This window comes from Ailuropoda melanoleuca, chromosome 1, assembly GCF_002007445.2.
Source record: "Ailuropoda melanoleuca isolate Jingjing chromosome 1, ASM200744v2, whole genome shotgun sequence".
Classification (NCBI taxonomy): Eukaryota; Metazoa; Chordata; class Mammalia; order Carnivora; family Ursidae; genus Ailuropoda; species Ailuropoda melanoleuca.
In genome coordinates, this window is record NC_048218.1 from 96,939,864 (window position 1) to 96,950,861 (window position 10,998).

Consider the following 10,998-nt stretch of genomic DNA (forward strand, 5'->3'; position numbering starts at 1 on the left):
TCTTTCTTCCTTTTTTCTCCCTTGCTCGCTCTTTCTCTTCTCTTTTCCTTTCTTTCTTTCTTTTGTTCTTTCTTTCTTTTTCCTTCCTTCCTTCCTTCCTTCCTTCCTTCCTTCCTTCCTTCCTTCCTTCCTTTTTCTTTTAATGGATGAAAACGTAGTAAAAAACTTACTTTATATTGTGTAATTCCTTCACACCCGTTTCGACTCCCTGCCTATTTCTGAGATACTGCTCCATCCCTCCAGTGTGTGACCTTGTTAGAAAGACGTTTATTCCTGTCTCTCAGCTGGCAGCATTGTAATCCTGATAACACTGGTTTTTTTCCGTTTTCCTTTCTAAAAAGCCAATATATAAACAAGTGGACTTACAGTGTTTACCTCATGGGAATGGTATAAAAGAACTATAGAACAGTGAGGAAGAAGAATGCATCACCTTGTTTTCTGTGTAAGTATAGTTTTTATTAATAAAAATCCACAATAGGAGCTATAAACGATTTCATTTATTTGTCTTTGAGTTCTCTTTAATAATCTGTCAAAAACAAATTTCCTGTTGGTTGCCACTGAATATCCATTTGGAAACCATCAGTGTAGACTGGCAACAAATGTACTCACATGCCCAAGTTAGAGAAAACATGTCTCCTTTTGAATATAACTCTTAAAGCTTCGAAAGTATCTGCTACTGTATCCAATTACCTATAGAACTGAAAAAAAAAAAAAAAAAACCTTAGTCTTATCTAAAATTACTGCTGAGATTGGAGAGAAATTCCTTGGCAAAAAAAAAGTTTCTGCAATAGCTAAAACTTCATTTCAGCCTGGTTCTCCCAATATTCTGTTTTTTCATTTAAACACAAATATTTAACAATTATGCATAGATAGAACTGTTCCTAAAAGATCAAATGTTTATAATTTATGAGAAACAGAAGTTAGAGAAGTATATGTTTATCATCATTCTTGCTATTATTTTTGTCAGCTTAATATTCATCAGTTCTTAGTATTCTGCTCGTCCCTGTTATTAAAGGAACAACAACATGAAAAAATTGCCTATTTCTATATTCCCACAAAAAGACAATCTTTTTTGCATGTTGAAACCAAGTAACCAATTAAGTTATATGTTTACTAATTTTGACTATAAAATATTTAAATAATAAACATAATTTGTCAGAGTAAAAAAGCCAAGGGATTAGGAATCTGATAGTCTAGGTTTTGTGATAAGCTTAGATCACAAGCCATTTGATAGTTTTTCACAAATTACATTTTATTTTATTTTTCTACCTATGTAGAAAATTCTTGCTTTATGCTAACTGAAAAAAGTGAAATGCATCCTACTGCTAAAGGCCTTTTGAAAGATAAGCTTAACCCAAGGCTGCAAGGTTTTTTGTTGACCCCCAAATGTCAGTTACCAGCATTAGGGCTCATTACTGATTTGATCACAAGACCTTTCCATTGCCTACGTCATTATTATCGTTGCATCAATGAAACATATTATTAAAAAGAAGGTAATATTTTAATATGAAACTTTGTTTTGAAGACAATAATTTTCTACATGGTTGCATTTTTTTTATATGGAAAAAATAATATGCTTTTGGGTGAAGATTGTTAAGTGAAAGGGTAGGTGTTAATGAGTAAAGAAAAAGACCAGGAGACCAAATTTTGGACAATTTGCAAGTGAACTATCCTGCATTATAGGTCCACATAAGAAAGTTTGCAATAATCTATTTAAAATATCAAAGGTTGAACTAAATCTGTAGAGATTTTAAACTATTAGGGACTAGAGGATTTAGAATATAAAGACATACCTAAAGAATAACGATTGGAAAAAACAGCAGTATGAATATATGATTTTATGTTTCATTAGAAGATTATTAGACATATAAGTGCATTCAAAGATTATGAGCATTCCCAAAGGCAATAGAAATTTTGTTTGTATTTTTTATGAAAGGAAAAATGAAATTTCTTAAGAAAGAATTCTAAAAACCCAGAAATTCCTTTATTTTGAAAGATTGATTTCATTTATTAAGGAAAAAATCTCATGAGAAATCTTTAATAGATATATAGATACAGATATAGATTTTTTTTTTAACTGAATCTGTATATCTCTAAAACCTTCCCTAGCTACTTAGGTAAGGATTAGCTTCTGGAGAAAATTAAATCTGAAAATCAAATTACAGGTTTGACTTTTGACAAAAAAAAAAATTAAATATGAGGTGTGTAATAGAATCCTATGTACCATGAAAAATTAAATAGCTTTAGGCTGTGGGCATAATTTGTCATGAGTAGTTGAAAAAACTGCTCAATTTCTATATTCATCGGTAAAAGTTTATGATCTTATTCAATTCAAGGCTCATAGCACCATAGTATTATAGAAGCAGCTATTAAATGCTTATACTATGCTACCTACACGGAAATCCAAATCTCTACATTGTATCCATATCTACATATCTATATCTATCTCTGTATCTCCGTATTAGCCTCTTAATTTTCAATTAATCCGTCAGAGGCAGATGTTGTCATAGATTAGGAAATGGGTGTTGAGTAAACTAAGACCTCTTTCTAAGACCGTAGAGTATAAAAAAAGACAGAAGCATAATTTCAATCCTAGATCTGGTTGCTTTGGAAATCCTTCATTCATGCAACACACAGTTATTGCATGCCCTCAATGTCTCAGGTGTTTTTCGTTCTAAACCTACTCAGCCTTCATGCACGTTCTCTACCTAGCATTCTGAAGACTTCGGTTATAACGGGCTGTCCACGCCACTTCTTCATTTGTTCCAGCGAGGGCATTCCCAGCTATTGTGATAAGGACATCTCGCCAGGGCAGCTTGCGACTGAGGCCCATTGCTCCTGATTCGCGGTGTAGCAGCCTTTTTACCACACCATAAACCAATAATGAAAACCTTAGTGTGTTTTTAACATTCTGTTAATTCACTGAGTATATAATTTAGGCTTCCAAACAGGTACATTTATTCTTTCAAGCCTCTAGGACACCCCTGTGCTGCCACTATAATGTGGGGGAGAAATAAAGTTTATATCTTAGCACAGCTGTCTTCCCAAAGGATACGAATCACTGCTGTCAAATTGTCCTTGTGGCAGCACTCATCGATTTTTAAGACAGTCGAAATAAAGAGATCACCCATGCTGTGCTCAGTTAATTTTGCATGTATAGACACGATGCCTTATAGAACCCAGTGATTACTGTACAGCTGGTTTAATTAAAGGACAACACGTGTAAGAGCAGAGTCCCTACTTGATTCACATTAAAAAAGAAGACATACAGCTAGTTTAAACATTCCTATATTGCCTAAAATCTCAGTATTACCTCTTGCAAATAAGACAAGGGAAGAAAAACAACGAGCAAAACACTGTGTATAAAGGATTTACCAGCATTGGAAAACCTGGTAGTAAGAAATGTTTACATTTATGTTTACTTGATCCTAACAATCAGCCTGAAATTCTTTGATATAGTAAAGAATATTAGTTATTAGACTCTTTAAAAAAAAAAAGTTTTGAAAACATGCCCCTGAAAAGTATTTCAATTTATTTTTATTTCTATGTTAAACTCCTTCCCTCACACTTACACCTTTGCTATTGCAACACTCTTGGGGAGCAAAATTGGCTGTGAAGTTAAAATGAAGATAGGACTTACAAAAGACCAATGATTCCTATGTAGCAGGCACAATTTTCTGTTAGAATGTTTAAATTTTCTTTATCACTAAATGTTGGTGATTTTTCTACCTAACTCTTAGGAACAAATTTGAGTCATCATGCTATAAAATTTCAAAGTAGGGTAAGTGTAATCATTTGAACGAGAAACCACCGATCTTCACGGTTTAGGTCGAATTCTAACCTAAAGCAAAATATTTTCATAGGTTATACCATGTGCAGAAACATGACTAATTCTCCGTAAAAAAGCAGAGATGCAAGCATAGCACTTTAAATGTTTTGCAAGTGATTTTAAGGAATAGAATAAAGAAAATGTGATAGCTTCTATTTCAATAAATAAAAGCGCACATAAAAAATAAAAATGAAATATGTATATATATATAACATAACAAAAATGTAACGACCTGTTCTGCAAAGAGTATTTCAATTTTATGACAACATAGCTTACTTCAATTAAACAAATGTAATAGAGGAATCCTTTACAAATATGTCGATATTGGGACTGGATAGCATTTATTTTTAGAGTGAAGCTTGAACAGATTATATTTGTTTTAGCGTGTTTATATAATAATATTTGTACCTATTTTTCTGTCATGTTATAGATTTACTTAATTTCATTTATTTGAAAAAGTAAGTAAAATTTAGTATTTATTCTCCTAGAGTTTTGTAGGTTTTGGTAGGTATATTAGTTCACTAGGGCTTCCATTACAAAATACCGGACTGGGTGGCTTAAATAACAGAAACTTATTTTCTGTAAGTTCTGGAGGCTAGAGGATCAAGACCAAGGGCTGGTAAGTTAATTTCTTCAAAGGCCTCTCTCCTGAGCTTGTAAACGGTCATTTTTTTGCTGTGTCCTTTCTGCGCTCACTCGTACCTGGGGTCTTTTCCTCTTCTTATAAGGACATCAGTCATATGGGATTAGGGCCCCATCCTTATAACCTCATTCCACTTTAATTACTCTTTAAAAGCCTTACCTCCAAATAGAGTCATATTTGGGGCTAAGGCTTTGACATAGTAATTGTGGGGGGTGCACAATTCAGTCCATAACACCAAGAAAGGGAGAAACAATTACATTTTCAAATGCTTAATGACTAGATGTGCAGTAAAGAATTATCCTTGCTCAAGGAGAAGTTTGATGCTTAATCAGATCTGGGGAGGTGACTTCTAAGCCCATTTAATGCCCTGTATACTAAGAGTGTCTTTGTTTACTGGGGGACCTTGGGATGCACCAGATACCCTATGCTAGCAATGTGAGCTACGGTGGGGGCCTCTGGCCATATGGTATCAGCCCTGGATACCTCTGGAGTGGGTAGAGATCTAGGATACAAAGAAGTTTAGCTGAACTTGAAATTAAGAGCACAGTCCTGCAGACTGTCAAGTCTATCCAAGACTTCTGACACAAATTATGCTTGGGGCTTTCCCAAAACCACCTTCAGGTTTAATAATTTGCTAAACTCACAGAATTCACGGAAAGTTCTTATACTCATGGTCACATTTATTACAGGGAAAAGATGCAGATTAGAACCAATCAAAGGAACAGACACAAAGGGTAAAGTCTGGGAAGTTTCCAAATGCAGTTCCCACCTTCCTTAGGAATGATTACTGTCCAGTATCAATGTGTAGCAACACCCGTAGAGTATTACCAACTCAGGAAGCCCACCCAAGCTCAGTATCCAGTTTTTACTGAGACTTCATTACCTAGACGTGATTGATTGATTTGTCCACGTGGTTGAATTCAGTCTCCAGCTCACCCTGCCTCCTCCCTGAGGTCAGGCTGATTTCACCTGGCCCAAAGCCCCAACCACCTAATCACATAGTTGGTTTTTCTTGCCTGGCCAGCACCCACTCTGACTTATCTGACTCACTGGCAGATGTGGTCCAAGGGGACAATATGAATAACAAAGACACTCCTAGCTCTCAGGATATTCCAAGGGTTTAGAGGTTGCCTCCTAGAAACCTGGACCTCTCTTTGGAGGTCAGATTCCTTACAACACATAAGGTTAGCCACATAGGCAGTCGGCCATGTCTAAGTGATCAACACCAAATGGAAAGCCTGGACCCGAGACTCGTAAGCTTTCCTGGTTGGCAATGCTCATTGCATGTTGCCAAACATGGCAGCTGGAGAAGTAAGCACTTTCTACACATTCTACTGGGAGAGAACAACGGGTAGCTCCATCCCTCATCTTTCCTGGACCCTTCCTAATGTATCTCTTCCCTTTCATTATTGTAATCTGTATTCTTTTCTTTAATAAAATGTAATTGTGAATAAAATGACTTTTCTGAGTTCTGTGAGTCCTTTCAATGAATTATTGAGCCCGAGGATGGCTTAGGGGCCACCCAAACAGAGCAGTGGACATATGTGATCTGAGGTATGTCTTTTCCATGTCACTGTTTTGAGGATGGGAAAGATACTGAGAGCTATCACTATGCAATACTGTTTTGGGTTTGCCCATGGGTCAAAGAAACAAAATTCCACTGATTATTTTATTACATCATGATGACACAGAAGATAATTCAGAAGATCCTGAATCACTTTGCTAACTCATATCTCCCTTTTAGAGAGACATATGAGAAGAAAATCAATCTGATGGACCTCCAAAGGTGAGACATTTAGTCCTGGCAAACCACAGATGCTACTTGATTGATCACTGGCCAGTGCAATTTAATGACAGTACACATTTGCTACTATTCTTTAGTGCCAAAAAGAACATTCGAGTCAGAAATATTGGGATTTTTTTTTGTAGAGATACAAATATTTCCTAAGCCATAAACACTAGGGAGAGAGCAAATTTAAGCCTAACTCACAAAATGTGGTGGATATGAAGACACAGAAATTGTTAATTTAACTTCAATACCTATAAATGTACATATAAGTATTTGTATATAAATATATACGTATAAGCAAATAGCTATACCTACACACACATGCCTTTAAAGCACTTTTTACATGTATTAACTCATTTATTCCCACAATAATCAGTTAAGCTCTACTTGTAATGTAAGTATAGAGGTTAAGTAATTTATTTCATTATTTTATAATAGATAACTTATAAGTAGTAATATTGTGATTCAATTCAAATCTTGCCAGCGTGGACCCAGAGTATGAAGTCCATACTATCGTGACTCGATAAATATAGATAGATGATAGATGATAGATAGATAGATAGATAGATAGATGATAGATAGATAAAATTTTGTTCAGAATCAATGTAGATCAGTTCAGTATTTAAGAGCAGTAACACGAAAATTGAAATCTTGGCTACCACATTTTGTTCCTGTGTGTTTTAGATGTGATGATAACCATACCATGTCTCTGTTTCCTCAGTAATAAATTAGTGCTGTCATGGTGATTGCTTCAGGGGGTGATATAATGATCAAAAGAGCAAATGCATGTGAAGCACTTAGAAATTTTCTTGCTGGGGCGCCTGGGTGGCACAGTGGTTAAGCGTCTGCCTTTGGCTCAGGGCGTGATCCCGGCGTTATGGGATCGAGCCCCACATTCAGGCTCTCTCGCTATGAGCCTGCCTCTTCCTCTCCCACTCCCCCTGCTTGTGTTCCCTCTCTCACTGGCTGTCTCTCTCTGTCAAATGAATAAATAAATAAAATCTTTAAAAAAAAAAAAAGAAATTTTCTTGCAGCATAATAAACACTGGAGTGATATTACATTTACAGTTTTATGGTTCAAACTCACAAGCAAATCTGAAGCAATTCTTAGTCAAGAATCCAGTAGTGAAATAGTGCCCTATACATTTATTCGGGTTTTACACAACAGGAAAAATTCAAATTAAAGTATTCGTGAGGACCTCTCTGATAACATTGATTCTACTTGAACTTGAAATATGGGCATGCATACAGAAAGGTGTCCAATGTTTATATTATTTCTGTATTGTGCAGACTACAAATTCCGAGAAAATTTTAGAGTCACCTGGGTCCAACTGCGAACAAGCATTTCTCTGAATTCAGATATAATGAGCTTTCAGTTCAGCTTTTTACGGTAAATATTGCAAGCTCTACACAAAATTTGACATTATGAAATTTGTACAATTTGGCCAAAAATATGCAACAAAAATCCAATTTACACAAACGAAGGTGACCTCTGGAAGTAAGTGACCTTGGCTTAAACCTATGCTCTTCTTTCCCGCTGGGAGTTGTGTTTTGTCGAAGGGATAGCAGATTTGCCTGAGCAATCGAGGACTCTGAGTGGTGCTGATTTGTCTTCTGGGATGAAACCTTATCCCAGGATAAAAATAAGCCAGAATTTTAGACTTTTGCCTAGTAATAAAGCTTTGTCAGATGAAAGAATTTCTAAGTTCATTGTGTATACATTGCCCATTTGTTTCAAAAAATCTAAAGTGACTTAAACCTTGTAGAATGTGAGGCATTTGTAGACCTTAAAAACGTGCTTCTAATCGTAAAATAGCAAACCAGGATAAATTAGGGCCTGTCAGCTCATCACTTTAATGAGGAAGGAGACATTTTCTGAGTAGGCTCGTTCTGGAGGATGCTCTACTGGCCAAGAAAGTCAGTGATTTTATCAAGTAAGAAGAACACACTTTGGAGGGACACAGCAATTGAGAGAGAGAGAGAGAGAAGCACAACACAGTGAAAAGAGATAGACAATAGCATCAACATTTTCCAGAGGATAACAGATCATAAACATCATCATGGGGAGACAAATAATAAGGTATCTATTCATAAAATCTGAACTATTAAGAGCTAAAGCATGAAACCTTATTCTTTCTGTCTGAAATTTTAAATGCTGATTCGTGGAGGGCCGCATTCCAAGGAGAGCTGATATATGGCCCAGGAAATATATGGAATATACAAATGGATAGAATAAAAATATTCCCTGTGGCCTCTCATGATCGAGAGTATCCCAAAATTGTCTACAGGTGAGAGATTGCCAGTCAGAAGTCATGTTGAGGCTGCGAGGAGTGTTAATGTGACCGAAATGTCAATACTGAACCATTCTACTTTTCAAAACGGCTCGGTTTTCCCTTAATTAATAAATAGTGCTAAAATCAAGGGAAGTTTTAATATTTGCAAAGAAACTAAATGACACTTTTGTTCAACAATGCTCCTACCTCCTGTGATTTTTCCAGACTTTAAGGATCCTGTCTGTTGTTGTTAATTCATAATGTGAAACAGACTCGCTCCACTGCCTCGATTTGTCCTTTGCAGTCCTTACAGTACTCTGCGTTCTGCCTGCCCTGCTTTTGCACACCTGATAAGAGATTGCCTAGGAATGCTGCCGCCACCTGTCATTGACGGACTCTAACCCCAAGTAGACGGTTGTTAGAAAGGCAACGCCACCGCCAAGCACGTGGCTGTATCCTCAGAGGTGGCATCAGATAGTTGCACGTGAGCAGCACTTGAAACAGGATCTCTACCTCTGTGAAGGTTCAGACAACCAAACTGGGTTAAGACTCAGTTTCATACTTTTAACTTCTGTGCACCTTCCTTCTTGTAATTTCAGGAGCACCAATTTAAAAAGTGCTTTAATCAACTGGACATGGAACCTGCAGTAAAGACAGGTTTTCTGGCTTTGTGAACAAAGAATTCTCCGAAGAGGAGTACGTATGACATTATTACGTCTCTGTTTTACTTGAAGCCCCTGCATTTCGATGCTGAAGTTTATGTAAAAGTGTGTGCATTACACTAGGATTCATTGATTGATAGCCTTCTATAAAGGTATTTCTCAAGTAATTGCTATGTATCAATAGTGATGCTATAATCACCCTGTCGGGTAAGGGCATAAATGATGAACTACTATTGACTTTAATGACATGGCTGGCAGAAACCGTCAACACTTTATTCAGATCTATGAGCAAGTAGTGGGGTCATACCTAACTGTTAACCACTTATGAAGTGATAAGACTACTCTAGACTGCATTAAATCAAGGTTTATGCCTCAAGTAACTACAATGTATTAAATAAACGAGCCTATGGAAACTCCAAAATGCTCCGATTTTCACTGCTAAGTTTCATCACAATGCTGAGTTTTGCACCCATGCAAAAGAGAACTCGGTAGTATTCACATGGGAGTTTTTACTGTCAGTTTAGGCAGTGCAAAAAGCTCTAGTGGGTATTTTACTGGCTCTTTCACAGATCAAACGGGTGAATTGCAAAATTATTCCCGAGCAGAAATACACATGGAGGCAAGAGGTCATGTTGCAATTTCTAGTTCAGGGTAGAGAAGGTAATTTTTTCCCCTGACATAAGAAGATATACTAAGCTTATAGTCAGTTTTTCATTTTCATGGGATCCATTTACATGCCAACTGTTTTATAATTTTGATTTTCTTCTCTTTGGTTACTTTATGAAATAATTGAGAATTAATATTGTGTCTTAAATTGCTTTTTTCCCCATTCATTATAAGTCTATTTCTTTTGAGGGGAAATGAATTCTTGTATCAAGAAAGATTTAACTTTCAATTTCTATCCCATGAGCACTTTACCATGAAGATGATATAATGGCATATGGATTATGGTGTTAATTATTTCTAAAAATGCATGTTTTTTAACTAGCCCTTAATAAAAATATATGGGGGAGCTGAAAGAGCTCTGAGATAATGATTGTGGAGACCATATATTTAAGAAATAAATATATGTCAAAACTAAAAATGTTACTGAGGCAAAAAGGAAATCCATCTAAAAGAAATATTTTCCCCAGCTAAAGAGAAAGTGTTAATGAAATTTTTCTATTCAGTTCAATAAAAATAATGTTCCAGTTTCCTCTTCTTAGGAAAATAAAGCAGTTTCTGTATATTTCCAAAGAAAAGGTTGGGTGCTTTGTTTGTTTGTTTGTTTGTTTAGCTTTGCATCTATTTTCAGAACAATTTACCTTTTGTTCCACATATATATTTTTATTTCCACTTTTGCATTGGTTTCACTGCATAGATCTTAAATTAAGTAATTTTACATTTTCCTTTGTGATGTTTTTTTTCTCAGACGATCATCCATAAATAGAAGTGCTGCTAGGAGTAATGTGTTCAGAATTTCTGAAAGAGAAGCAAATAGGATTTCCAATACTTGGAAATTGGAAGGCACATGTTGAAAAATGAGAATACTTATAATTTAAATAGATGGAAGGTTCCTTATCTTTCTCTTCAGTATTTTCTTTGCCAGGAGAGGCATTTGAGCATCAAAGAAACTCATTTTTTTTTAAATGAACGTATAATGAGGGCTAGCTTGTCACCATTTACTTGATAATACAGTTTGACTACTAATGTGGATGAATAAACCAGAAGAAAATGGAGATTATCAACTAGGTCTAATGTATATATTATATATAGAAATAGAAGTATTTATATAAAATATTAATTTATAAATATTATATATA